Source organism: Lutra lutra, chromosome 5, assembly GCF_902655055.1.
Source record: "Lutra lutra chromosome 5, mLutLut1.2, whole genome shotgun sequence".
NCBI classification, from domain to species: domain Eukaryota; kingdom Metazoa; phylum Chordata; class Mammalia; order Carnivora; family Mustelidae; genus Lutra; species Lutra lutra.
Genome location: NC_062282.1, coordinates 65069197 through 65096077, shown reverse-complemented (window position 1 = coordinate 65096077; position 26881 = coordinate 65069197). Strand labels below are relative to the sequence as shown.

At 50.1% G+C, this 26881-nt stretch overlaps 1 protein-coding gene across 1 annotated transcript in view; it reads right to left on the bottom strand.

The window, feature by feature from the left end:
* Window positions 1–26881, bottom strand: part of CPLX2 (complexin 2) — an 82174-nt gene that overhangs the window by 47616 nt on the left and 7677 nt on the right. The window contains exon 2 of the mRNA XM_047731555.1: window positions 22433–22510. The gene's annotated coding sequence lies outside the window, so the exon portion shown is untranslated. The remainder of the gene's footprint in view (window positions 1–22432; window positions 22511–26881) is intronic.

Genomic DNA, 26881 nt, shown 5'->3' with positions numbered 1-26881 from the left:
TTGTCACATGCTTCATCTCATCTGAGCATTCGCGACAATTCTGTGTAGTTGCTGTCACCACCTGATTATCTATTTGTGTGGACGCTGGGGCGTGGAGGAGCATAGTGACTTGCCAAGCTATACAAACGGCAGAGCTGACATGCAAAGGCAAGTCTTCCTGACTCCAAATCCGGCGACTCCCCTCCTGCCCAGTTACATGCCAGGGTGCTATCTGAAAAACATTTTAGGATTAACCCCTCAGTGAATTCTGGTGTCTAAACTGTGTTCTAGGGAGGAGGGCTGGGCCATGATGGGGGCTAGAGCCAAGTGCCCCGCTGAAGCCTGGGCTTCCAGGTTAGATGGGTTTACAGCTTACCAGGAAAGGAGACAGGAGGCAGGGGAACTGGACCAGGCAGCGGAAGGCAACAGAAGGCAGATGATAGCCCTGCCCAAGGTCTGGGTGGGGTTTTGAAAACAGGAGCTGACTATGGCAGGGAGGAGTGGAGAGAGGCCCCTCCAGTCTGGGGACCAACTGACTTTGGATGTGGGTTCAGCTCTCCCTCTCCAGCCCTCCCATCCCCACCCCAAATCCTTGTTGCCAAACCTTTCCCAACCACACTGATCGAATGCATGTGTTAAACCAAGACCTCTAAGAACCCACCAAATGAGATCTGGGCTTTGGGCTCAAAGCTTTGCTATGTTGCTTTCCAATCCTTCCTCTTTCCATTTGCCTGCCTAACTTTGACTCATTCTCAGGTCTCAGCTTAGATGTCCCCTCCTCCAGGAAGCCTTCCCTGATTCTACATCAGAAAAGGAGTCCCACCTTCCTCTCCATGCTTCTTTTTATCACAGACTTGAGTGCCCTAGAGGCTTACCGTGTGTTCATATTTCTTGACTCTGACTCTTTGAGAGCAAGGACCATTTCATTCATCTCCACATCTCTAACAGGCAATGCTTCTCATCTGTAAACTGGATGTGGCAATTTCTAATCACAGGCTGGATTGTGAAGATTCAGTCTTAAGTACGATTTCAAAAATCTCTAAAATGTTACAGCTGACGTGCAATGTAGTCTAGTCATTTTTTCTTAGCTAATGTTAAGGAGTGCCAAAGGTTTCCTGTGTGTAACCTCACTGGATCCTCTCAGTACATGTCCGAGCAGTGAGGAGTTCTGGGCAGAGAAGTTTACCTGGAAAATGTGGAAGACTGAGGGGTCTAGCCATGTCCCCTTAATCCCCCCACACTCAGACTCAAACCTGCTGGGTCCACACTGGCTCCTTAGAGAGGGGAGGTTGGACCCTACTGTTTTTGAGCCTTTCGGCTGCCTAGGGCCCCCCAGCTTAGCTGACATTTCCAGAAGGACCCTAACCCAACACTTAGGACCCCAGTAAATACACAGCCATGGGCAAAAGAACAGCAAAAATGGCAGCTTCTGAGTCCGTGTTTCTGATCACGCAGATCGGCAGCCGGGCCCTGCAGTAAGACCCAGACTCTGGAGGCCTACACACCTGGCTCAACTGGGAATGAGTTAGTTCATCTGTCTGAGCCTCAACTTTCTTTTCCAGAAACAGGGCCATCAGGACCCACCTTTCTGTATTGTGAGGACTGGTACCTGCTCAGCAAGGCGCTGAAGAGCTCCCTCCTCCCCCCCACAGTCTTCTTGTTCCTCACTGCACTGAGCACAGGGCCAAGCCCATGAAATACCAGGAGCTGTGGGTGGCTGGCTATTACCCCCTACCCTCCCCAGCCCTCAGACAGAGCCTGTGCCCAATTGCCATCTGTACTTCCTGTACTACTTTTGGGGCCAGGTGCCATTTTGGCCTCTAAGACACATTTGCTGAAGGAATGAGTAAATTCCAGACAGTGGAAAGAACAGGAGCACAGACAACAGATATGAAAGGCAGAGACTGAGTAGCATGTTATGGGAAGAACAGGGAAGACTGGATTTCTCTAGAACAAGGTATCAGGAAGTGAATAAGGTGCCTTATGATTAAGCCATGCCCCAGCTTGGAATTCTCTTTCACTTCAATGTCTGACATACTTACTTGTCTCTTAAATCTCAGTTCAAATGTCACCTTCTCACTAGTCTTGGGAAGAAGCAGGTGCCCTTTAGGATCGTGCATTTCATGCCTCTGTTGTGCACATTTAACCTCATGCCAGAGTTTTTGGTTTATCTGACTGACCTCCCACTAGACTATGGGTTCCCTGAGGGCATGGACCATGTCTGGCCTCTCTTGAGATCTCCATGGCTCAACTAGCAGACCCTGCTCATGCTCTTCCCTGCAGCAAAGGTCTGTTGAACTAGTGAATGTTCTACTCACAGCCCAGAACAGATGCGCTTGTGCCTGGATAATTCCTCCTTCTCCACAGCCAATTCAAAGCCCCAGGGAGATGATGGGCCCAGTTGGCCTTCCTGGAAGGGTGGCAGGGAGGCCGTAGCTGCTGACCTTGGCAGTGAGCTGGTATGGGGTGAGTGGGTAGACAGGGGCTCTGACAGCCAAGATGTACACTAGCTTCCAGTTCTTTAGCCTTGGGGAAGTCCCCTCCCCTCTCTGAACTTTGACTTCTCTGTGACTCCAGGCTGGGGGAGAGGAGAGACTGTCCTCTAGAGATAGCTGGTGCTCCTTCTACTTCTAAAGTTCTATCCATTGATTTCCAGGATTTCTTAGAGACCAATAGACACACGTAAACCCTCCTGTGTACACACACCCACACAAAGCCTACCAAGATACACATGCATACACACATGGATTCACATCAACATATGGACTTTCAGAGACACAGAGACACACATGTGCCTACATGTCACACCTGCACAGGATATGGAGACACTCGGGCCACTGTGTACACATATCCCTGCAGATACACAGGACTGGACTTCTCAGTACTCATGTAGATACACAGTCTCATGGATACCTGCAGGCATGTGAGCACAAGCACACACGTTCCCTTTGGAGAGCGGAGCTGCCACCATGGTAGGGGGCATTTGAAGCAGACCTAGATCCCTGCTCTGGCAAGTGACCTGTCTCTCTGGCCTCTCTCCCAGGCTGGGGCTGGGCAGAGTAGCTGTTTGGCATCTTGGCTGAGAGCTCAGAAGGGTGGTGAAGCCCACCCTGGGTCTTGCAGGGGTGAGGATGGGGCTGGGAACACATCTTCCAGCTTCCTGCCCACAGATGCCGCTTTTTAAAAATAGCTTCCTGCTGCTTCCAGGAAAGCTCTGGGGAATGAGGGCTCTAGAGATTGGGTTTTGCTTGTTCCTTGCCTGCCCGTGGAGCTGTGTGCACAGGTTCCCCCCAAGGGGCCACGGGCGCCACCCTGACTCCCTGGTTGGGCCATGTCACCTGCGGCTGGGGGATGGTCCCTAAGGTGGCTGGATGGTGGAAGTGGGCAGTGGGCAGGGGTTGCTTCATGGCTGAACCTTCCCCTCCCAGAGGAAGGCTGCTGGCTCAGCGGCCCTGGGTGGGAGCCTCACATACCTCCTGGAGGCAGCGTGACCTACTTAGTGGTTTATACATGGGCCGTGCCACTCCCTGGCTTTGGAACCTGGGACAGGTTGCTTAATGTCTCTGAGCATCAGTGTTTTCAACTGAAGAATGGGGCTAATCACCTCTCTCTCTTGAGTTGTGAAAATTAAGTCACATAAGGTAGGCACATACATCTCTTTCCTGCTCCGCTATGGGGCCCCTCCAGTCCCCATGGCCCCCTGGGTAAGGAGGGGCCTGGGTCACATAGGCATTGCCATGCCTGCTCTGCCTTATTGTCCTTCTTTCCTGGCCTCCACTGCCCACATTGCCTCTCTTCTGTATTTCTGCATTCAGAACCCCAGAAAGCACAATACAGTATACAGGTGTGTGTGTGTGTGTGTGTGTGTGTGTGTGTGTGTGTGTGTTGGAAGAGAGGTCACAGGCAGTGACATGGTACTAGCTTAGCAGCTCTCATGGTCAGGACAGCTCTAGGATGGGGGAGCTGACATCTGGTGGGATCCAGGGCTGGTAAGCATCGCTGGCTGAACCTTACATCTGTGAAGCCTGTCGCCTCAGGCCCTGGGCTAAGTCTCTGGGCATTCTGGACAGTTCCCTTCAGGTTTTTAAAGGTCTGGGCCCCATCCCTGGCTCTGTGACTTACTGACTGTGTGCCTTTGGGCACAAGATGTGGCCTCTCATTTCTTCAGCTGTAGAGTTGGACCACTGTTTTTCCTGTCTTGGGGGGACAGGTGGTGGGAGATACTTTGTCAGCCTGGGTAGGGCCTAAAGGCATCATCCCCGCCCAGATGAAAGTGGAGGTGCTGTGGTCTATCTCCAAAAGCCCCAGCAGTGTTCAGAGGGCAGGTGGAGCTCCAGGCCCAGCTCATCCTCTTTGTCCTTCAGCAAACACTGACAGAGGGACTTGAGGGTCTGGTCTAGCTCTGGCCAACTGTCCTGGCAATAGGGGACCTTCCTAGAAGGAGCTGATGCCACCTTCCAGAAGATGGGCTTCTGAGCATCATGGCAAGGGCCCACAGTGTGGGCAGATGGGCCTGGTCCAGTGCCCTCTCCGCTGTTTGTTTGCTGGCTGGCCTCAGGTCTCTCTGAGCTTCAGATCCCTGACAAGCTGGGGATGGGAATGCCTCCCTTGCAGGGCTGTTGTAGAAATCAGACGAGAGAAGTCTTAAGGCCACTCATGAAGGATCTGCAAGATGCAAACTTTCCACCTTCTGGATCTCAGTGTCTGCATCCACCTTTGCTGCCCTTCACCTGACCTGGCGAGGCAAGGCCAGTTCCCAAGATCGTCTGTGGACTGAGGGCCCCTCCCGGGGCTGGGAGATGACGCAGGCTGAGAGGCCCCGTCAGGTGCGTGTGGGTGCATCTTGTCTTCGAGGCTGGTTTCTTTCCCTAGAACTCACTGTCTCCACCTGTCAGATGGGGGAGGCATCCCCCTGGCTATGAATCACAGTGTCTCTAGGAACAGAAGGTGCCTCACACCTCAGGGTTGGCTGGGCTGCTGTACTCAGGCATGGAAGTCTTGACATGTGCATGGGACAGAAGTCGTCTGAGTGTGCAGAGGTGGGTGTGAATGTCTGAGGAGAGGCATTTAGAAAAGATGGGAGCTCTGGGGTTATCTAGGTCACTGAGGCTCAGAGAGGGACAGGGCTTACCCAAGCAAGACAGTGACTTGTTCTCCCAGCAGGAGAGCAACTGAGCCAGAATTACAACCTATAGTTCAGGTATCTCTTGGAGGGAAGAGGCTGAAATCATTTGGCCCAATCTTCCACCCAAGAGTGCCTGCTTACACACCTGCAGGGAAAAGGAGCTCACCACCTACTGTGGCAGGTTATTCATGTGTAATAGCTCTGGTTCTTGGATATTTCTTTTTCACACTGAATTGCAAATCTATTCCCAATCACTTCAACCTCCTCCAACCTCAGCCCCTCAGATCAATATGCCTTGCTTCCCCAGGTAGCTAGTCATCAATACAGATCACGTGCCCCCGGTCATCCGTTGTCGGGAGCCCCAATTTTGCAGCTCCCTGTGCTAACACGATGGATCCCAGAGCCTCACCCTCTTGGTTGGTGAAGGGACCACCATACCTTCTCAGGACTCAGATCCAGACTTCTAAAGACTAAATCATGAAAACACCAAAGACTGCCTCATTGAGGGTGTTCAATAACTCTAATAACAATTAGGAATTTTTATTAGTGAAGGCAAAATTGACTCAGAGGTAAAAGGGGAATTTTAATGGCCTTTTCAATTTGTGATTTTCATGTGAGGCAGTTAATCTAAAAGCAAATAAAAGCGTCTGAGTGCCAGAAAAAAAGATGCAGTGAAATTTTTTTTTTTTTTTTTTTTTTTTTAGCGTAAGTCTGACTCTACTAAATTATTAGAGAATTATACCTAAAATAGATTCTACTGACTGTGAACCCCTTGGGGCAGAGTCTGGGTCTTTCTATCACCCACAGCAGCCAAAGCTGCCTAGGACACACAGGAGGCGAATGAGTACAGAAATGAATTGGTTTAGTCAGTTGGGTTGTTATTTTGAATGTGCAAAAGGTCAAGTGCATCTCTGAGCTCATTCATCTCCTGGACCTTAGAGCTGTGTTGAGCCATCCTGTTTTTTTTTTTTTTTTTTTTTTTTAAGATTTTATATATTTATTTGAGAGAGACAAAGACAGAAAGAGACAATGAAAGAAGGAACACAAGCAGGGGGAGTGGGAGAGGGAGAAGCAGACTCTCTGCAGGGGGGCTCGATCCCATGACTCTGGGATCATGACCTGAACCAAAGGCAGACACTTCAGGACTGAGCCACCCAGGCGCCCTGAGCAGAGTTGGGTTTAGGACCATGACAGGGATGCCTAATGCTGGAAGCAATGGCAGCCACTCTGGACTGCCCCAGGCTGCTGTGGAAAGAAGTTGAGAGGATAGCTGGTGGTGTTGCCTTCCAAGCATCCATTTCCCTTTCCTTTAACAAGAGCATCCAATTTCCTTTGGGAGAACTGCTCCTTCCCCGTCTCCTTCCAAGCGGTTTAGGTGGTACTGAACCCCCAGCTCAGGGTTCCAACACGGGGCACGTGACCAGCGTTTTTACCAATCAGTGCAGTCCATTCCTCTGGCTACAGTGATTGGCTCAGGGATGGGCGGGTAACCCAAATGAGGCCAATGAGACTCGTTCTGGAACTTGGGCGGGAGCTGTGGGGAAGCCTCCTTTTGTGGCAGGTTGTTAAGCGTGTGGGATCTAGGTCTGGCGCCTCAGGGGTTACAGTGAGTAGAGAACTTGCCTGCACCTGAAGCCAACACGGGAAAGCAAAACTAAGACATGGAGAGAAACTGAGATCTGCTCTCATCACTTGAGCTGTGGTAGAAACCTGTCATCCTTGAGCCACTCATCATGTATGCCAATAAATTGTCCCTTTTGCTACATGGGTAGAGTTTCTTTCACTTGCGACTGAAAGTATGTTGACTGGTAGCGGAGTACAAGAGGCAAAGTTCCTCTTTGGTTCTGAGAGCGCGCGAGAGAGCTAATAGGAAGCCCTCCCTCTTCCAGGCTTCTCTGGGCACCTGGGTGGGGTTGCACACCGGTGCCTTCTCTCTTCCCACCCACGGAGAGTAGAGGGGCCTGTAGGGCCCCCCCAAAACAAGGTGCCATCCTGGAAGATTCCTAACGGTCTCTCATCCACACATCCAATCAGCCACCAAATTCAGTCCATTCGCCCTCCTTAAAGTGCTATCGCAGGGGCCTGTCTTTCCATCTGTCCCACTATCAGAAAAGACCTTTTCTCACCAGGTTCAGCGTAAAAGTCCTTCTTCTGTGAAGCTTCCTCATGCTTCTCTCCCCACTCAATCAGTCCCACCTGCCCCTGGAGCCCCGCAGCCCCCCTGCACATCCCTCCATCACAGTCTCCAACTTGCTCAGTGGTCCTAAGCTGTCTTAGTGTCCGTTTCTACCCCAGGTGCTGGAAGCTGCTTGAGGGCAGAGCCAGACCCCAGTCATTCTGAGTTCCTAGTGCCTGGCGCGGGGAAGTGCCTCACAGACCTCCAATACATCATACATTGTCTAGGGAGTTCCCCACTTGCCGTGGGCTTTTTGTTTTGTTTTTGTTTTGCACTCGTTCCTTTAAAACCAGAGAGTCAGTTAGCTATTCAACCTCCACCTCGTGGCAAGTCCAGGAGGTCACCCTCTCTCGCTGCTGGGAGCTGAGATTTCTACTCCACCTTCATAGGCTGCCTTGAAGAAATCAATGGGGTTTCCAGGAGGGGGATGGGAATTTTCAAGGTATCCTGGTCCCATTGCCAACAGAAACAGATGTGGAAGCAGATGGTGATGACCAAGAGCACTTTCCTGCTGGAGGGAGGGAACCTCATCCCACCCTTGGCTCCTGTCTTAGAATTACTGGGCCAGAAGAGGACAGTCCCTATAATTAATAACAGAGGGAGAACAGGGCAATATTTTCCTAATCCCCAGCCCAGGAGATCTCCCAAAACATAAGCCATCAAATCTCTTAGCCTGTCTCCTGTCAGCCTATAGGCTTTTTAACGAGGAAGGGGGTGAAGGGAGGGAGAGGATGCCATTGCCATGCTCTAGGCTGCGGGCTTGACCCCTATGCTCTCTTCGTGTGCTCCACAACCACTCAAGGAACAAGGTGCTATCCCCATTCCCCCGGTGAGCGACTGGAGGCTCTGTGGGGTGAGGTCATTAGCCAAATTCACAGAGCTCGTAAGAGGTGAGCAGAACCTCAAATCTGGTCTAAATGACCACCTTCCCTTCATTCTAGCCAGACCAGTATGGCAAAACAGTCAGTCTGTGAGAACCTGCTGGAATCCTGATCCTCCACTTTCTGGCCCAGGGGATTATGTAGACCATGAAGGCTCTCTGATGCTCAGTTTCCTCACACGCTCTGAGGGAATGACAGTCCCAGCTGTCATGGCCCTCATGTGAGAACAAAGCGGGAGAAGACGTCTACCGCATCTGGCTCATAGTATGGTTGCAGTGAAGATACTGGCTGCGGTGACTTTCCCTGCCCTGCTCTGGACTTTCCGATCCCCCGGATGACTTATCACAGTGTCAAGTTTTAAGTTTGTTGAAACTGGAGAGGTCAGGTCTCACCCTTCAGATCCCACTGATCCTGTGACCCCAGGCAGGTCCATTCACCTTCCTGGGTCTCAGTTTTCTCCTCTGGGAAATTAGATTGGGGGCGGGATCACTCTCCCCCAACCTGGAGTCTTCCAAAGACAGTAATGGGTGGGGGGATAGGGAGAGAGGGTGTTTTCCAGTAGCAAGATGGGCCTGGCTAATGGTGTTGTCATATTTTTTAGCTTTGGGTTGGAGTGATATTACCTCATGGCTTACCTCTTGCTGATCAAAGCTCTGACTGGCAGTTAAGTGTCTTTGATTAATAAAAAATGGGGAAAATGAATTAATCATGACTTAAATGCAGTGTGTTTGGGAAACAGAATCTTTAAAAACTCAAATCCACTGGGACCAGGAGGGGGAAAAAAAGATGTCCTTGATGGAGAGAGGTTGAAGACCACCCCCCTGACTTCACCTCCCCCCGCCACGTGGTCAATGTCCTTGGAGCCTTCCAATTGTGGACAAAAGACCTGTGAGGCCAGGGGACTGTGGGTGTTGCCACTAGGGATGGGAAGCTAGGTCCCTTTAAGGCTCTTCTCCCTGCAACCAAGCCCCAGGCCTCTGCGGGGGAGGACATGCATTATTGAAAGCGCATTTCAATACCTATTCACTCTCCTCCTCCTCCTGTGGGTGGCAATCACAGTTTACATAATCTGTCTCTCTGTCCTCCCAGGCAGCTGCTCCCTTCTGGCTGAGTGGTTTGAGGAGTGGGAGGGTGGGGAGAAGGGAGAGACATTAACCGTGTTCTGCCACCTCAGGTAGTGGCCAGGTTGCCTTGGAATGAAGGAATGAGATCAGACTTTGACCCTGCACAGCCCTGGGTTCAAGGGTCACTTCCATGATGTGTGACCTTGGGTATACAACTTGGCCCCCTCCTTGGTGATCTTGATTCTCTCCCCTGGCCTCCATAACAATCTCTGTGCTAATAGCTCCCAAACCTCTGTGTCCAGCCCAGACCTCTCTCCTGAACTCCAGGTCCACCTCTCCATGGCTTAGCTCTGTTTGTGTGTTCACAGGCAGCCAAGGCTTAGCATGTCTCAAACTGATCTCATCAGTTTTCTCCCGGAGTGTCTATCCACCCATCTGTCCATTATCTATCCATCCATCCATCCATCCATCCATCCACTCATTCATTCATCCATCCATCTAGCGATCTAATCATCCATTAATTATCCAACCATTCAACCCAGTCATCCATCCATCCATCCATCCATCCATCCATCCATCCATCTATCCTTCCATCCATCATTTCCTAAGTGTCTAGCATTTTTCAACTTTGGAGGCACAGTAACATGCAAGCTGGCACCATGTTTGCCCTCCCAATACTGAATGAGACAGACAGGTAAACAGAAGATGATAATAAAGGTGATGAGAATGATGATAAGGGAAGTGTAAGATGCTGCAGAAGTGCAAAAGGGGGTACCCGACACAGCCTTGGGGGATCAGAGACTTTTTTTTGGAAGAGAAGTTGGAGATGTTTTTGGACCTGAAAGGTAAAAAAGAGAACCTTCTTCTCTGTGTTCCTTTTCTTCATTACCCAAGGGGATTGACACCCAGCGGCAGTTCCTTCTTTAACAGTGTAACAGCGCTTCTCCGGGAGCACCTACCTCTTTCCTACTCATGGTTCTTATGGATTGGGTGGGAGGGTCACGTTATTACCACCTCCAGGGGTGGGCGCGTGACCCAGGCCTGGCTATAGGGATGGATTAGGGATCTGTCTCCTAAAATTCAACCCCAGAACTTTGCTGGAACCATTGGGGTTGGGGAATCCAATTTCCACTGGACTTGCTCAGTTTGGGGAAGGGTAGTTGCTGTGTTGCCTCCCTGAGGGGTAGATCCTGCCTGAGAGCAATGCCAATGTCATGGAGAGCAGAATCGAGAGATGCAGAGAGTCTTGAGGCCATCATTGGAACCCCTGGATCCAGGTGTGCATGATGCCAGCAATGTCAGGCTTTTCTTTTTATTTTAAGTCATTTTGTGTTAGGTTTCTGTCACTTGCAGTTGAAGGCGCCCTCATTAACAGTAAAGAGTCTCATTAACCATAGGAAAGCATTTGCACATCCTTTGTCTTATTTGATTTTCACAACAGCCCTAGGAGTCTGTTTACAGATGGTGAAATGAAAGCTCAGAGAGTTGAGTCAGTGGGATGCAGCCCGGGTCTGTCAGACACCATGTTTTATTAAGGATACTTTGGAGATTAAACAAGAAGGATGCTAGAGAGTAGGATTTAGCTTTGAGTGGAGCGGGCACTGAGGAACTGGTCTACAGGAGAGGACCTTCCTCCCCACGGTCAGCCCACGCACGTTCCGTTACATGACCATGTTTCAAGGTCTGACTGAAAAGTCACCTCCTCCATGAAGCCCCCAGGAACGCCCCTCCTTGATGCCCTTCAACCCTGTCGATGTCTGTTTTACAGCGTCAGTCACTTTCAGCTCTCCATTTCACTTCTGTCAGTGCATGAGTCATCTCCCTTTCAGGGAGGTATGTGCTTTACTCATCTTTGATTAGACCCAAGCTCCTTGCCCCATGCCTGGCACCCAGTAGGGGTTCAATGCATTTTTAAAAAAAATAAGTATTTGAAGTAAATTAATGTCCCGATAAGACATACATTTAGGATGTGAATCAGAGTGACAGGGAGACAGAGGAAAGTTGAGATGAGACACAGAGACAGAGAGAGACACACAGAGAAAGGGAGAATGAGTCAGTGAGGAAGTGAAAGACAGAGGGACGGGGGAGGCCTGAGAAGGAGAGTCAGAGAGAGTGTTCTGGGTGTGAAGATCTGGGAGGGCCTGCCAGCCTTGACTGGGATGCAGATGACCTTACTCCTGGTCTTTTGTAAGGGAACCATCTGGAAAGGACTTGGTTGGCCCAGATTCCGGGAGGGTTGGAGGGATAAACCCTACGGGATGGGTGGAAAGTCACTGGTGAGTCAAGGATGAGTCCCTGTGACCCCTCTCCTTGCCACAGGAGGTGGGAAAGACAAGCCAGTTGTGAGAGCTGCTGGACATGAAGGAGCTGACAGGGTTCCACAATGGGGGGGGGAGAAGGAGGGGACAAGCTAACTGGGGGTCAGGGGCACCTAGAACCTTCTCATACCACCTCCTGGGACCTCCCCACCAGTGGTGGCCATGCTGTGACCCTTCCTTCCAGGAGCTGACTTTGGACCCCAAACCAGAGAAGGACTCAGCCCTGTAGGCAGTAGGCCTGTGAGTTGCTCCACTCTGTTTTGGGACTGGGTGGTCCCCCAGCTGCCCCTCTCTCCCTCACAGCTCTGGCCTTCACCATCCATGGTCCTGAGCCTCACCCAGAAGTGATCTGATCTGTTCTATCCATCTGCTTGCTTCTCATCCATCTCTCCCCCTTCATGGGGATCACCAAGAGGACAGGGACCTTATGGGTCTTCTGGCACCTAGCAGGGTGGCTGGAAGGCTCACCAAAGGCTGTGTGGATTAGTGAATGGAAGAACAGGCAGGATGGCAGTGTGTGGGGTGTGTGCGGTGGGGGTGGGGCTGTTGCTTGGAGGTAGCCTTGACAAAGCATTTTATCAGGCAAGACTCCCAAAATAAAGGTGTCTGGGCTCTGAGATGAGAACCCTTGAGAAGAGAAAGGCCCTTCTGGGGCTAATTGCCTGGCCGGCTGCCAGTATGGGGGCAGCTGCGGGGAGGTCCCCGGGGAGGGGGCTCTTCCTGCCCCTGCCACACCTGCTCTCTGGTGGGGAGGAGACCACGGAGGGGGGCGCAGGGGGGCTGCTATAGCTGCATGAGACAGAAGGATGCTGAGACAGAAGGCCATTCAGGGAGACGAGAGCCAAAGTACCGGGCTGGGGGCAGGATGTGGAGCTGCAGCCGTCCTGGAAGCAGCCAGGGAAGGAAGGAGCACGTGCCCGCTGCACTAGGGGCGGCCTTGGGCCAGGCGCCAGGCTGGCTCGTGGGCTTCTCTACATAAGGCTCTGAGGAGGGGGCTGTTGAGGCAGATGAAGAGGCCGAGGGCCAGGGAGGTAAAGTGACTGTTACTGGGCCACAGGGTGAGTGGTGGCAAGGCCAGGCAACTCAGGTTGGCCCAATTCCTCCCTTCACATCACTGGGCATCCAACACGGTAATGGGATTGGGGGTCACTAGGCTTTTGATGGCTGCTCACCTCCACTGAGGCTTTTAGTGAGATGCAGGGAAAGAGGAAAGAGGAGGGAGGAAGAGAGGAAAGGGAGGGGAAGTTTCCTCTTGTGTAAAATAGTGAGATAGATGCTCTTATAACTATTTTTTCTTTTTAAGATTTTATTTATTTATTTGAGAGAGAGTGCGAGTAAGAATGTCAGAGGGAGAAGCAGACTCCCTGCAGAGCTGGGAGCCCCATGTGGGACTTGATCCAGGGACTCTGGGATCGTGACCTGAGCTGAAGGCAGTTGCTTAACCAACTGAGCCTCCAAGGCACCCTATTTCTTCCTCCCTCCCTCCCTTTCTTTCTTTCTAAAGATTTATTTTACTTGAGAGAGAAAGAGAGAGTATGAGCAGGGCAGAGGGAGAGGGAGGAGAAGGAGAGAGAATCTCGAGCAGATTCTGCACTGAGTGTGGAGACTGACATGGGGTTCAATCCCTGAGATCATGACCTGAGCCCAAGTCAAGAGTCAGACACTTAACCAACTGAGCCACCCAGGAACCCCTCTACCTTTCTTTCTGTTCCTTTCTCTTTTCTTCCTTCCCAGGACTAGGCTTCCTGCTCCTGCCCAAGATTGTTGAGGAAATGAACATAGCTCCATGCTAGGGCTCCACACTGTTCCAACTATGAGACCTTGGGCAAGTCATTTCCCCCTCTCAGCCCGATCACCTCATCTTTGAGATGTTGATAACAATTATGACCTCTCAAGGAGGCTGTAAGAATTTAAAGAGAAAGTAGCTGAAGCTCAGTGCCCAAGTGAGCTGCCATCAGTGTTAGCCAGGGGTTCCAGAAAATCTGCTTCTATACTCCCCAGCACCTTATGTGGCTGCCTAAGATGACTTTCTAAAATGAAGCGTAGACCTTGTTCCTCAAATTCCAGGGACACGGACAAGCACTTTAGGAAAGAGGATGCCCAAATTGCCAGTAAGCATATGAAAATGTGGGCAACCTCACTAGGCATCAGGGAAATGCAGATTATAACTCTTAACACTATGTACTCACCAGAATGGCTAATGTGGAAAGGACCGAAAATGCCAAATATTGGTGAGGCCAAGGAAGTACTAGAACTTTCATACAGTACCAGAGAGAGTGTGAATCAGGACTCCCATTTTGGGGAAAAAAATTTCCCTAAAGATGGACCTATATCCCCACTCCTGCAAGATGAGGGCCTGTGGCTCATTAGTCCCTCTGAGCCCAGTGCTCAGCATAGGGCCTGGCATGGAGACAAACTGGATGTTTGTAGAATGAATGAAGGGACAGACATTCTCACTTGGGGATCTTATGTGCCTCTCTGGTGCTCCCCTCATTTAATCAGGCTGGACCTCCATCACTGTTTTGTGACAGTCTCTGAGAGATTTCTCTTCTCCAGGATAAATGTCTCCAGTTGTGATCCTGTCTCCCCTGGGATGGATTTCTCTGTCTTCTCTCTGAGAACCAGAATTGGACACATATTCTCTTACCCTGAATGCCTCATTTCTTCATTCTTACTGCACACAGTTCCCCAGACAACTCCTGGGGGCCAAGGCAGTGACTGGTCAGCCAGAGGGAAGAATTGGGCCAGGCAGCTTTCCCTCAAACTTTAGACCCTGGGGACGTCAGATCCTCTCACCACGAACACCATGGGAGTGGTCTGAAAGTGGAGTGGGATGCTTGGGGCTGGGGGGGTGGTGAGCATCCAGAAGCATGCAAGTGGAAACTGGCTGATTGCAGTTGGAGGTGCTACTGGTGGGAGTTTAGACTTAGTCCTTCCAGCCCAGTGGGGAAAAAGAAGGAAAAGGACATCAACTGAGGTTCTGTGTACCAGGCCCTTTACATATGTAATCTCCTAGACTTTGCACAGTTAGTCTGGGAGGGAGGTGTTATCATTGTGCCTGTTTTAGAGATGAGGACACTGAGGCTCAGAGGAGTGAAGGGTCTTGCTAGGAATTTGAGTTAGTAGGAAGGAACAGAAATTTGAACCCAGGTCTTCCTGGCTTCCAAGATGGCGCTCTTCCTAGAGCATCTCTAAGATTCTGGGATTCCATTCCAAGGGAACATCTGCTGTTGCATGGCACCCCTCATGATGAAGTCCTGGCAAATGCCCCAGAGCCACCCCCCCCCAGCCCAGGCATTAGGGTTTGTGGGGGCGGGGACCGTGGATGTGCCATTGGCTGAGGCTCTGGGCCAGGCTGACAGCAAGGGTCATGATTGCTGAGTGCACTGGCATTTGATCACAGAAGAGACAGGCCCTGTGAACAGCTGCTGTCCCTCCCAGGTCATCACGGACCTCAGATGAGATGCTAAAAGGCCAGGTGGTGATTTCACTCTAAATGGTTTGCTCATTGGCATTTGACCTCTATTTTCCATCAACTTGATTTTCATTTCCTAATGTTTACTGATTGGAAAAATAAGGAGAGGTGGAAAGCTCAAGTGAATGGAAATCTCTCCTCACTCCCTTCCCATTTTTCCAGATGTCTTGAGTTAAACGTACAAATTAAGAGGTGCTTCCATGCGCTGACCATGGAGAGTCCCATGGCTTCCCATGAGTGATGGGCTCTGTCTGCTTCTTCCTCTAGCAGCTGGAGTCTATCTATCTGTTGGACCCCGGGGCTCCTCTGTACGACCAGCTACAGCCCAGGGTCTGTGCTGCGGAGACATGGACTCAGGGATTCCCATGGGCTCCAGCCAGGTTTCCAGCCCCTTGTAGGAAGACAGCTCACAGGACCAGGTCTGACCAAGGCACTGTGAAGGGACCTGAAAAATGCTGTGTGTAGGCTGAAAGTGTTGGAGTGGGTGGGGTCTCTGCTCGCTCTCCTCCCTGGCCACCTAAGGTGCAGCCAACCTGGGTCTCTGAGTCACCACTTGGAAGGAAGCTACCAGGAGAACTGCTTGGCTTCGCAGCAGATGTCATGGGTGGGAGACACACCCCTTTGTTGTATTAAGTCAGAGGTTTCTGGATTAATTCCTGGCCATCTTGACAACAGCAGCCCCTCAGCTCCCCTTCCATCGATGCCACAGTGCCTCAAATGTATCAGGCACTAGGCAGGGCATTGGTGGAAGGCGTGGTGGGCACCCTTACCCTCTAGGAAGCACAGTTAAAGAGCAGATGGAAACAACTGAGTTTTTATAATGCAGAGTGTCAGTGCTATGATGGGAGGAAAGAGAGGGTCTGTGGGAATCCAAAGAAAGGATGGCAAGGCAGAAGGAGGGACAAGTCACAGAAGGTTTCTCTGAGGATGTAATTTCTTTGCTGGGTTGTAGTGGATGAAGAGAAGTTAGTTCAGGGGTCACAAACTGGTGGTTTGTATTATTTGGTCAATAGAATATTTAAACTGTTTTTCTGGTAGTTAACCATACTTAAAATGGAGGAGTCTCACAAGAAATCTGGATGTGGGGATTTACTTAAAAAAAAAAAAATCAGGATATTGATCAACAAACACTGAGGCCATGAGTCTGTGTAGCAACAATGGTCTGGAGCTGGCAGTGGCTGCCCCCTTCAATAGATCACCATAGTCCCTTTCGTGGACTTGATTCTGGCCAGCCCTGCAGACAACTGGGATTTGCAGCCCTTGAGTGAGTAATCCTTAGTAGACTTCCTCCACCCAGAGATCCTTTTCAGCTATGGGGTCAAGGAACAGGCTTATCCAGCTTTCTCCCTCCCTCAGCTCATTAGAGGATCTGGGAGCCCCTTGCTGAAAGTCTGAGGGCCTCCTGTCTTGACTATGGCTGACTACTGTCCCCACATCAGGACAGTGACTCTGGTCCAGCCAGGGTGGGAGAAAGAAAGCCCCAGGGATGACATGGTTCTCAGCTCCCCCAGCAGACCATGTTGCTGCTCCTGCCTTGGCTCCTCGTGGTAGACATTTGCTGCTTTTGGTTGCCCAGAATCCACTTCTCCTGGCTATAGCAACAGTCCCTTGATTTTCTTTTTGAGAATCACCTCTTCCTCAGTATTCAAATCTTGGAGGTAGTCTGATGAAGCCTCATACTCTCTGCTGGTCGAGAGAAGGACACAGGCCCCAAGCCAGGCCAGCTGGTGCCCCTCCTGGGGCTGTGGGTCATAAGCAGAGTGATATAAGGAGGAACAGACGTTGTGGCTGATACATCCCACATTGGGATCTTGGAAAAATTGGCCTCAGTTCCTGCTACCAGGCCCCTGGTCTGTTGTGGCTCTTGCCATTTCCTGGGCCTGATCGTCAACCTTCCTTTGGCTTCTAGGTGCTGGTAACCTCTCAGTAACCCCTGCTTCTGTTTGATTGGGGCAGACTTGGTTTCTGTTGTTTGCTACCTACACCCGTACATAGCCCTCCTCAAAGGGAGATGTGAACTGTTTGGGTTGACACTGGATTTCTCTGAATGCTGAGCCAAGCTTGCACGGGCAGCAGAGGCAGGCTTTGCCTTTTCCTCACCCTCAGCTCCTTCCTTCCCCTCTTCTGGAGCCATTGGGTCACGCTTTGCAGTCCCAACATCGCCAGAAACCAGAGCACCGGAATTTCTTCCAGACACACCCTCTGGGGGTAGCCTTGACCATCCTGACTGCTGCTGGGCCGGTCGTGATCCCTGGACTCCTCGCTTAGCCTGGAAGCTTGGGGTCACCTGTCCAAGTAGTCTGGCTCCTTAGGTTGGGGCCTCCTTTGCCTCCCCAGGACGAGGCTTGACCTCAGCCCATGGATGAGTTTGGAGACATCTTGCCTGTGGGCCCAGCACGGGCTTTGGGGCGTGGGAGTCCTTGTGGTACTTCTGCCAGACTGGCTTTTCTCTTGGTAAAGACCACCTTTATCTTTTCCCATGCATATATCCTCCTGTACTATTCCTCAGTACTTTACACCAAACAAAAAGAACACACTCACTTTTTAATCTTTAATACGTATATTTCTAAAGGGAACATGAGATCGTTCTCATAAGCAAGAAACTTGTATTGTATTCTATAAATGGAAAGTAATGGTAAAAATAAGGACATGGAAAATACAACATTCTTATTTAATTTCAGCTAGATACTCTTGCTGGAAAGCTCTTTGTCCAAAAGGAAGATCAGAAAGTGTTACAGAGGAGTTAAGTAGATGCTGACTTCCAATTGAGAATTCCTCCTTGATATAATCAACAGGAAAGGAGGTAACTCTCTCCTAGTTCTATTTAACTTGTGCCTGCATTACTCTTAAAATGGCCTCATGGACCAGTGATGGTTGGTGCCCACTCTGGGGAAAGCATTGCTTCCGTAGCTTTGACCTGTTTCCAGATCCTGTGGCTAGCTGTCTGTCCTGACTTGACCTGGCTGCCCACTTGCCCTTAACTGCGGCTCCCCACTTGTACGGACCTCACCGTATTCCAGGCTGACCAGGCCTGGGGGCCTAGCTTGCCCCGGTGGATGAGCTTGGTTCTAGGTCCAGCCATCTCAGGGAACTGAGAGAATACAAGAGTGAAGTCCTTAGAACCCTTCCTAAGTGACAGACATGATAGGTATTTTACTCAGGTTATCTGAGTTTTCCCCACATTTCAGTCATTCATCTATCACCTTCATGATTTCTGCCATATCACTGCTATTCATTTACCTTGCAGTTTTCTTCAAATTGATTTGTCTTTTAAAAAGCTCAGCATTTTATTTTAAAAGGAAATGCCAAATTTTCCCCATAAATCAGAGAGTTTGGTGTGCCAGTTATATTTTTCTATCATGCATCGATTGTGAGGTATTAAAGTAATACGTGTTCATCCATCTACCACCTAAAATCATCCTGCACACACCATCAATCACCCATGTACCAGCCCTTGGGAAATACTGTAACTCCTTAGTTAATTCTCACACGTTTCTGGGAGGATGGTTTATAGGTAAGAACGTGGAGGCTCAAAGGATTCCGTTCCTGAAGTCCCACAGGCAGAAAGGCTCGGGGCTGAGATTTGAATCCAGACAGTCTAACTCCAAATGCCAAGACTTTCAACACTAGTGCTTTCCAAATGGATTTTTTTTTAAATCCAAAGAATTTGTTAAAAATGAATATGTGTTTGGAAATCCAATATAAAAAGCAGATAAAGTTGGAGCTTTTACATATTATTTAAATGAGATTGTTGGGTGCAGAGGTTCTTTTATTTTTATTTTTTTTGAAACTTCTTTTGCCCCAAGCTATCCTACGATGGCCCCTGAGAACCTGTCTCAGAAGCCCTGGACTCTGAGGAATGTTAAGTTGAACGACCCTATCTCTCAAGTTCATTTAGTTCCATTTTCCCCATGAGCCAAACTCCTGAGGGGCAACATCTGGGTCTATGTTATCTTTCCTGGCTGGGCATCTCTACCTTGGACCTTCACCATTTTTAAATCTTGAAATTTTCCGTCTTACTATCTTGAAATCTTCCACTGGCATTGCAAGCCTTCCTCTGACCTAATTATTCATTCATCAAACACTGATGTCTAACCTATACCCAGATTTTTTGATGACACAAGAGGAATAGATGTAATATCTTTGATGGCTTCCCAAGCCCGTGTGGAAGACAGATAGACACAGCCAAATACATTAAGGGTTGGAGGAGCCCCTGTTCACCCGAGTCTCATTGTCACCTCAGTGCCTGCCTCTTTTAGGTGGCTGGTTGCATCCTGTATGGAGCAACTCCTGAGATGGAACCAGTGAAGGGACCCCAAGGGTGACAGAGGTCTTGTCTGACTCCCCACTGTGGTTCCTGGGTCACTGTTCTCTTCAAAAACCAATGTCTGATTTAAGTCTGGACTTAGAATCATACCTTACTGAGAACTCCCAACCCTCACTCCAACGGGAGACCAGTTTACAGTTGTGCCGCCACCTATAATATGGACCTCTGACTGGCTCCTGACTTCAGCCTGCCTTCTCCCCCTCAAGGCTGCCTATGGCTGCCCCCTGCCCCAACCTAGAGATCTCTCACTAAAACGGGTACCCCAAAAGGAGCCTCTCTGCCATGAAGAGAAGAAATATGTCTCTCTGAAATTACGGGAAGATCCTGTGAGAGTTCCAATAAGTTTTAAAGATTTCTAAAAGACATTCAGCCTTGTGATGCCCCCTCCCCCAAAAAGCCAAGATTTCTACCCTTTTTCCTCAGCCCTGGTTACAGCCCTGGTTCTCTCCAAGATGCCTCCATCTTTGGAAGGCACTGAGTTCTCCAGAACATCACTGATCTGAGTGTCTCCAGAACATCACTCTTGGGGGTTCCCCCATACTGTGGGACCTGATCTAAGCTAAGCTTGAGTTCTCGGAAGCTTCTCCCTTGGTAGGTCCTAGAACTGGGTCTATTAGCAAACTCAAAATGAGTCAACTCAAGTCAAGTCAACTCAGCTCAACTCTACTCAGCTTAACTCAACTCATTTCAGCTCAATCCATACTTCCTGTGTATCTTTTTGCTTACCCTGACCTAGGCTCTAGTTTTAGGAGAGCGGGAATCCAACAGTAAATAAAACATAATGTTTACTCTCAAGGAGTTTTCTCTTGGAGAAAGAGCCACCTCTTTCTCTTAGAGAAAAGAGCTCCCTTTTCTGGCCTGGAGACATCCCAACCAGCAGTGTAATTCCTGGGGTCCACTCCCCTAGACTTCTCAAACTACCTTCCTGGGATTGTATGACTTTAAGACTCCAGATTGCAAAGTCAGTTGGTCCCTTACCCTTTAGGGTATGATTCATATGGGTCCTGAGTCATTCATGTATTCACAGACTTGCACTGAGCACTTACTATGTGCTAGACACTTTACAGACATTACCTCTTTTAATTTTCCCAGCAAACAATGGGGATACAGAACCAGTACGTGGTCAGTTAAAATTTAACCCAACCCTAATTCCAAAGCCCATGTTCTTTCCATCTTATCCCACTGTCTCTTAGAACAATTGGATAGAATCCATAATAAAGGATATTTAAACAAATACATTCCATATGGAGGGAAAGAGTGGATTAATGAATATTTTATGTAAAGCAAAATCTCACCTGACCAGTTTATTAGAATTCTTGAGAAGCGAACTATATAGGGAGATAAAGGGTGACTTTCACAAAAAGTCTTTGTCAGATTTCCATCCCAAAGCCTATTAATAAAATTGATTCATTATAGAATTGGGCAGAGGTGGGTGGTGAGTGGGAGGGAGTCTATTTTTGCATGGATAGAGAACTGTCTTAGAGACAAGAAAGAGAGGGTAGGGATAAATGGGTGCTTTTTCAAGTGAAGAACTAGGGTTCCCCAGGAATTGGTGCTGAGTTTGGTCTTATGTAACACCCAAGGCACAAGCATTCAGTGTCCAATGTGTGCATTTCCTGCAGTAAGTATGGGGGGTGATACACACCCAAACCAGACTTAGCTCCCCTCCTGGAGAAGCCCAGAGAAAGAAGTGCTCAGCGACACCTCCAAGTTCTCAGAGGACAGGCAGCTCTGGAGGGGCCAAAATGCCAAGACATTGGAGATAAACCAGAAGACAGTGGCCAGGAAAGGGGAAAGAGCCCCAAACAGCAAGCGAAAGATCTGAGCTCTAGGACCCATCTGTTACTCATTTGCTGTGTGACACTGGGCAAGGTCCTTCCCTCTCTGGGTCCCAGTTTTCCCTCCTGTACAAGGAAAGCATTGGACTAGATGTCTTATAAGGGTGTGGTGTTCTGGATGGAGGACAAGGATTTCAAATAGAACCTGATTATGAGGAAGTCTCTATTTCCTGCGGCCAAAATGTCTCCTTCTGTGCCTGCACTGAGATGGGGGACCACTCTCCTTCTGTCTCTCTTATTTGTGAACAGTGAGGATGAGGCAGAGAGCCATGAGGTCTGTGATGCCGGGGCGCAGAGCCCAGCCTGGAATCCCTCAGTGGCATTCATTGCGAGTGACTCAGCGTCATAAATAGCTCCCATCTGGATGAGCAACGATATCTATAGCGATCGAGCGATCTCTATATCCACACACACTCTCTCTGTGCAAATATGTGGCTCACTGTATGCTAAATACGAGGTGGCCTGGAGACGTTCCTCCTCTTAAAAGACTATTTGGTATGAAACTCGAGACTGTTTATTTAAAGAAACAAGTTTACAACTATGCACATTGGATTACTGGTAGTGGGTGGTGGGGAAAAGGCGATGTGGATGAAGGGACGCTGGGTGTGATCCAAGCTTGGGGGCCACGGAGGCCGACCACTCCACCTTCAGCCTTCTGTCTGCAGCAGGAGGAGTAATGGACACCACACATGAGATGCTTGAGATCCTGGGGTCGGGCTACAGGGAGGGGGTACTCTTGAGCTCATCGGTGCAGGAAACCACAGTTAGCAGAAAGAACATAGGAACTGGGGTGACAGGAGAGCCGGGTTCCAGCCCTGCTCTGCCCTGCCATTGATCTTGAACAGTTCATTAATTCACTCATTCATTCATCAAGTATGTACCAAGCACAGACAACACGCACAAGCCACATGGGGATACAGACAAGAAAATGTAGGTTGGAATTCAGGCGTAGCCACCTGCCAGCTATAAGTGCTTTCCCAACTCTGTGCTTCAGCTTCCTTATCTGTAAACTGGGGATAATACCCCCTAAGGTTTAATGCACAAGAAAGTGCTTCTCTGCTGTAAATGGCTCCGACAATGCAAGCTGGACCCACTCCACCACATTGCCCAGTTGGTCCACCTCCTCTCCACTTAGGAGTGTTCTGGGAACTCATGGAGAGGGAATGTCCTCGTGACCCTCTTCACCAGGGCCCCAACAGTGGGGGCCTGGAACACCACCCATGGGAATGACCCTGGGCAGTACCCTTACCTTTGCTTCTTGGCTGAGCTGAGATGTAGGGAACTTCAGTCAATGAGCAGAGCAGGTACGCCAGGGATGTACAGCTTCCTGGGGAGGAGACAGGGTGTTCATGGGTGAGGAGAGACAACTTCTGGGATAGTTCAGTGGAGTGGCCTGAAAGGGCACCGGACCTGAGGACATGCCCTTGCTTCTCCTGAGGCCACCACAGATCCTCGGGGTTCTAGCAAGGGACTGGGCAGCAAGGGACCCTACCTGGCATCAGACCCAATCCCTAGCCCCACCTCACCCACTCCCCTGATACCAGTTACCTTCTTGGCCGCTGGTGTGGGCAAAGCTCGTATGGTACCACTGACCATACTGCTTTCTGGCTTAAATGTGATTTCTGACCCATGTCAATGGGCATGGTTTACTGTCACTCATACCTGGATTTGAATTCTGACTTTGGGGAAATCCACGGCATCTCCCCAAGCCTCAGTTTCCTTATGTGTAAAATGAGGCTACTAACAGCCCCGATCTCAGCCCTGATTAATGATTACAACAAATCTTGTTATAATCATTGTTGTTCGTGTTGACTATCTGTGATGATGTCTATTATCTTGTGGCCCCTCAAATTTTAGTTATCTTCTCCTGCTTTCTCCTAGGAAGTGCAAGGCATTCCTGAAAAGGCAAGGGCTCATTCTATGACTTTGTCTCTGGAGCCATGCACAAGTCCTGACAGAAAGCGGCCACCCAGTAAGCCTCTACTGACTAAACAATGCTCCACAAGTTTGTTGGGTTTGCCTTCACAAAGTTAGGGTTAGTGAGGCTGATGTTCTCCCATTTAACAGAGGAGAGCACAGGTGCAGACAGTGTAGGTCATCTGCTCTGCTTCCCACAGGGGCAAGTATGAACCCCATGAAAACCCACAGTCCCCACTCTACCTCCTCCCCCAACCCCAGCCCTGCAGTCAGGGCCTCTTCCGGCTGGACACCAAAGCCCCACAACCTCACATGCCCGCGTCTAAGCTGGTGCCACCTCCTCCATGTTTTCCCTTCCTCCTGTAACCACTGTCCTGCTGCCACTCAAGAAAGGGGACATTCTGGTGTCCCCTTTCCAGAGATGGGGACTGAGGAAGTGCCCTGGATGATAGACACCGTTTCCAATCGATCTGCTGACTTAAGCGCCTTCCTAGGACTGGCAGACTTCTGGGACTATCCTGGGATCACGGCACCTCACCCCTTGGCCTCTGCACCTCCAAGGCACTCTTACCTCCTCCTGAAACCTCCTCCCATCCCAGGCCTGCCACTGGACTCGGAGCTGAGTGAGGCACGGCCCAATTCCCCAGAGCCCGGCACTTAGCAAGACTTGATAAGTATCTGTTGGGTGAGTGAATGAACAAGTAAACAGTGGCTGAATGACTGTGTCGGGCCGTGTTCTAAATGCTGGGGACGCCGCAGCAAAGAGGGCAAACCTGCTCCAGCTCTCAGGGAGCTGACAGTATTTGAATTTAAAACCAACAACTGGATTGGAAAGAGGGCAGATGTTACCGTTCCCTGACGGGCTAGGTGGGGAAGTGGGGATGGAGAGTTGGCAAGCCCGCTGACTGCCCGGGGTGTACCTTGGAGCTGAAGGTGGCCTCCCTGGCCTCAGGCAGGGCCATCTGTGCCCCGAGTGGGGAAGCTGACCTTTAAGAAGGCCAGGGAAGAACACCAGTGCAATTAAATGTATTTAACGCCTACCTGTTGCTGGGTCCACAGCTAGCACGCTGCCCGGCATGCAGCGGATACTTAAACTTTTGTTCAGTGAAAGAAGCCATTTGTTCAATGGGTGGGCCAAGTGTGTTGGGATGACTCAGGTCTAGGGGCTGGCGGGACTCCAGAGTGCTAACTCTCAGAATTATTATGACATCCACTTGAATGGGGCTCCACTGTACTCGGAGCCCACTTACATGGCTGTTACTATTCCCCCCATGCCGTGAGGACACCGCACACACACGTGTTAGTGAGCATGCTGGGCTGGGCACCAGCGGCATTCATACAAGCTGTGGGGCGACAGCAGCACTTCCCGGGTATCTGTGATGTGCTGGGCCCCTCATGTCTACACTGTCTGGCAAGGCCAGGGTCATCATCCCCATCACACAGAGGACAGCACGGAGGCTCGGAGGAGGCTTGATTTTGCACAGTTGGAAACTAGGTCTCTCTCTAGGAGTGAGATGTACAAAGCTCATAGTCGAATGGGGAACCCAACAGTAAAGAGGATAATTAAAATCCAGTGTAACACCCCCAGAAATGCATGTTTTTCAGAGATGCCTTTCTGCCAGGAGGCATCAGGGAGGGCTTCCCTGAGAAGATGAGCCTTGAGCTGAGGCTTAGAGGATAGAGGAGAAGGAAGGGCTATGCAGGCAGAGGGAGCAGCATCTGCAAAGCTGTGGACAGAGCATGGTCCCACTTGGAGGAATGTGGTTGGGCCAGACCCTTGACCAGAAAGATGAAGCCGGGAGGTTGTTGGGGCCGGTTATAAGGAGCTTCATTGAGGCTGGAGTATGATGGAGAGCCATTGCAGGGCTTGGCTTCGAGCTTCTTCCAGGGACAGGGGCAGGACTGGGGGAAATGGGAGGCTAGGTAGCAGGACCTGTGCTTGATGAGGTTGGGGGTAGAGGGATATTCGGACTCTGCCTCCTGACCTGGGTGATGCGTGGCGATGGAGAGTCCCTGAGGGTCAGCTCAGCCATTGGCTGAGCCACCCTGTGGAGCTGGAGTTCTCCCCCAGCCAAGAAGATCACTGTGGCAGGTCCTAGTCTCTGCCCCAGCTCCAGCCCCAGCAAAGCCCTCCTCTGCCACCTGGCTGCTCCCAAACTGTGTCCTAGCAACCTCACAGCCCTCACCTTGGCAACGCCAGCTTCTGCACTCTCTTCCAGATTGGGCTAGAAAGGAAGGTGGAGCTAGAATGCCTCCTGTCCACTAGACCTGCTCAGAGAACCAGCCTGGGCCACCCGCAGCCTGCAGCCTGCAGCCTGCAGCCCCGGGTTCATCAGATGGAGTCTGGCCAATCAGATGCAGAACATGGGTCTGGATGCAGGACAGGAAGTCTGGACTTGCAGCCTTGTGAGCTGGGTTCTGACCCAGGGCTGAGGCTTTGTCTGAGTGACCTTGGACAAGTCTCTTCCCCTCCCTGGGCCTCAGGTCTTCCCTTTTGTAAAACAGGGAGGTTGAACAACACCATCTCTGGAGTCTAATATTACCTTATTCAATTTTTTACCTTTTCCCATGGTTATTGGTTGGATGCTCTGTTGCTGGTACAGATTTTAGTGTCAGACTCTAGGAATTTAAATCCTAGTTTGCAGGGCGCCTGGGTAAGTCAGGTAAGCATCCAAGAAACTCTTGGTTTCTGCTCAGGTTGTGATCTCAGGGTCATGAGATTGAGCTTTGCATGGGGCTCTGCACTCAATGGGAAGTCTGCTTCACTCCCCCTCTCTCCCTCTCCTTCTGCTCCTCCCTACCCCCACTCATGTTTTCTCTCTCTCTCTCAAATTAATTTTAAAAAGTCCTGCTTTGCTTGGCCAAATCACTCTACCTCTCAGAGCCTAGGTTTTTTTTCCTCTTTGTAAAATGAATGTATTTCATGCCATCTCACCCAGGGGGGTATGAGAACAGTCAGTTGAAATGGTATACATGAAAGTGCTTTATAAGTGGCAAAGAGCTGTGCGAGCGTAACCTATTTCATTACAGAGGCTGTTCTCAGTAACCATTTACTGAACGTGCTCCTCCCCTCTCACCAGAAACAGCAGCAGCAAGCCTTTATTGAACACTTACTATGTGCCAAGCATTGTACTGAGGTTTTACTCACGTTATGTTATTTTCACCGCAACCATGTAAGGTATTTGCTACTATTATTCCCATTTTCCAGATGAACAAAGGAGGGCCGAGATGGTTTTGTATAGAAGGAGCTCAGCCGGATTCCCTGGCTTCAAAACTTGACCGTTTAAAATTTAATGAGGTGGCCTCCTTAGATCTCCTCTCTGTGTCTCAGGTTTTTCCTCTTGCCCAAAGTCAGGCTCTCACTCAGGGTTTGGTGGGCAAAGGGGCAGCTCTCTCATTTATTCAGCATCTCTTCAAAATGCCAAGAATTGACCAGCTTCTCAGGCTTTTCCCTGCATGTCAGTCCCTTGCAGGGCAGTGGGGGGTGGGTGGGATGGGGCATGTCTCATTAAAATGCAGATTCTGATTCTGTGGGTCTGAGATGCATTTGAGACTGGACATTTCTAATGCATTCCTAGGAGATGCAGATGTTGCTGGCCCAGAGACCACACTTTGAGTAGCCAGGTGCTAGAGGATTTCAAATATTATCTTCTTGAATCCTGGGGACTAAGTCTTTTTAGCCCAGAGTCACAGATGGGGCAACTGAGGCTCGGGACGCAATGTACCTAACCCAGCGCATATAAGGGGTGACTTTGAACTTCAGTCTTCTTGGGAGTATGCA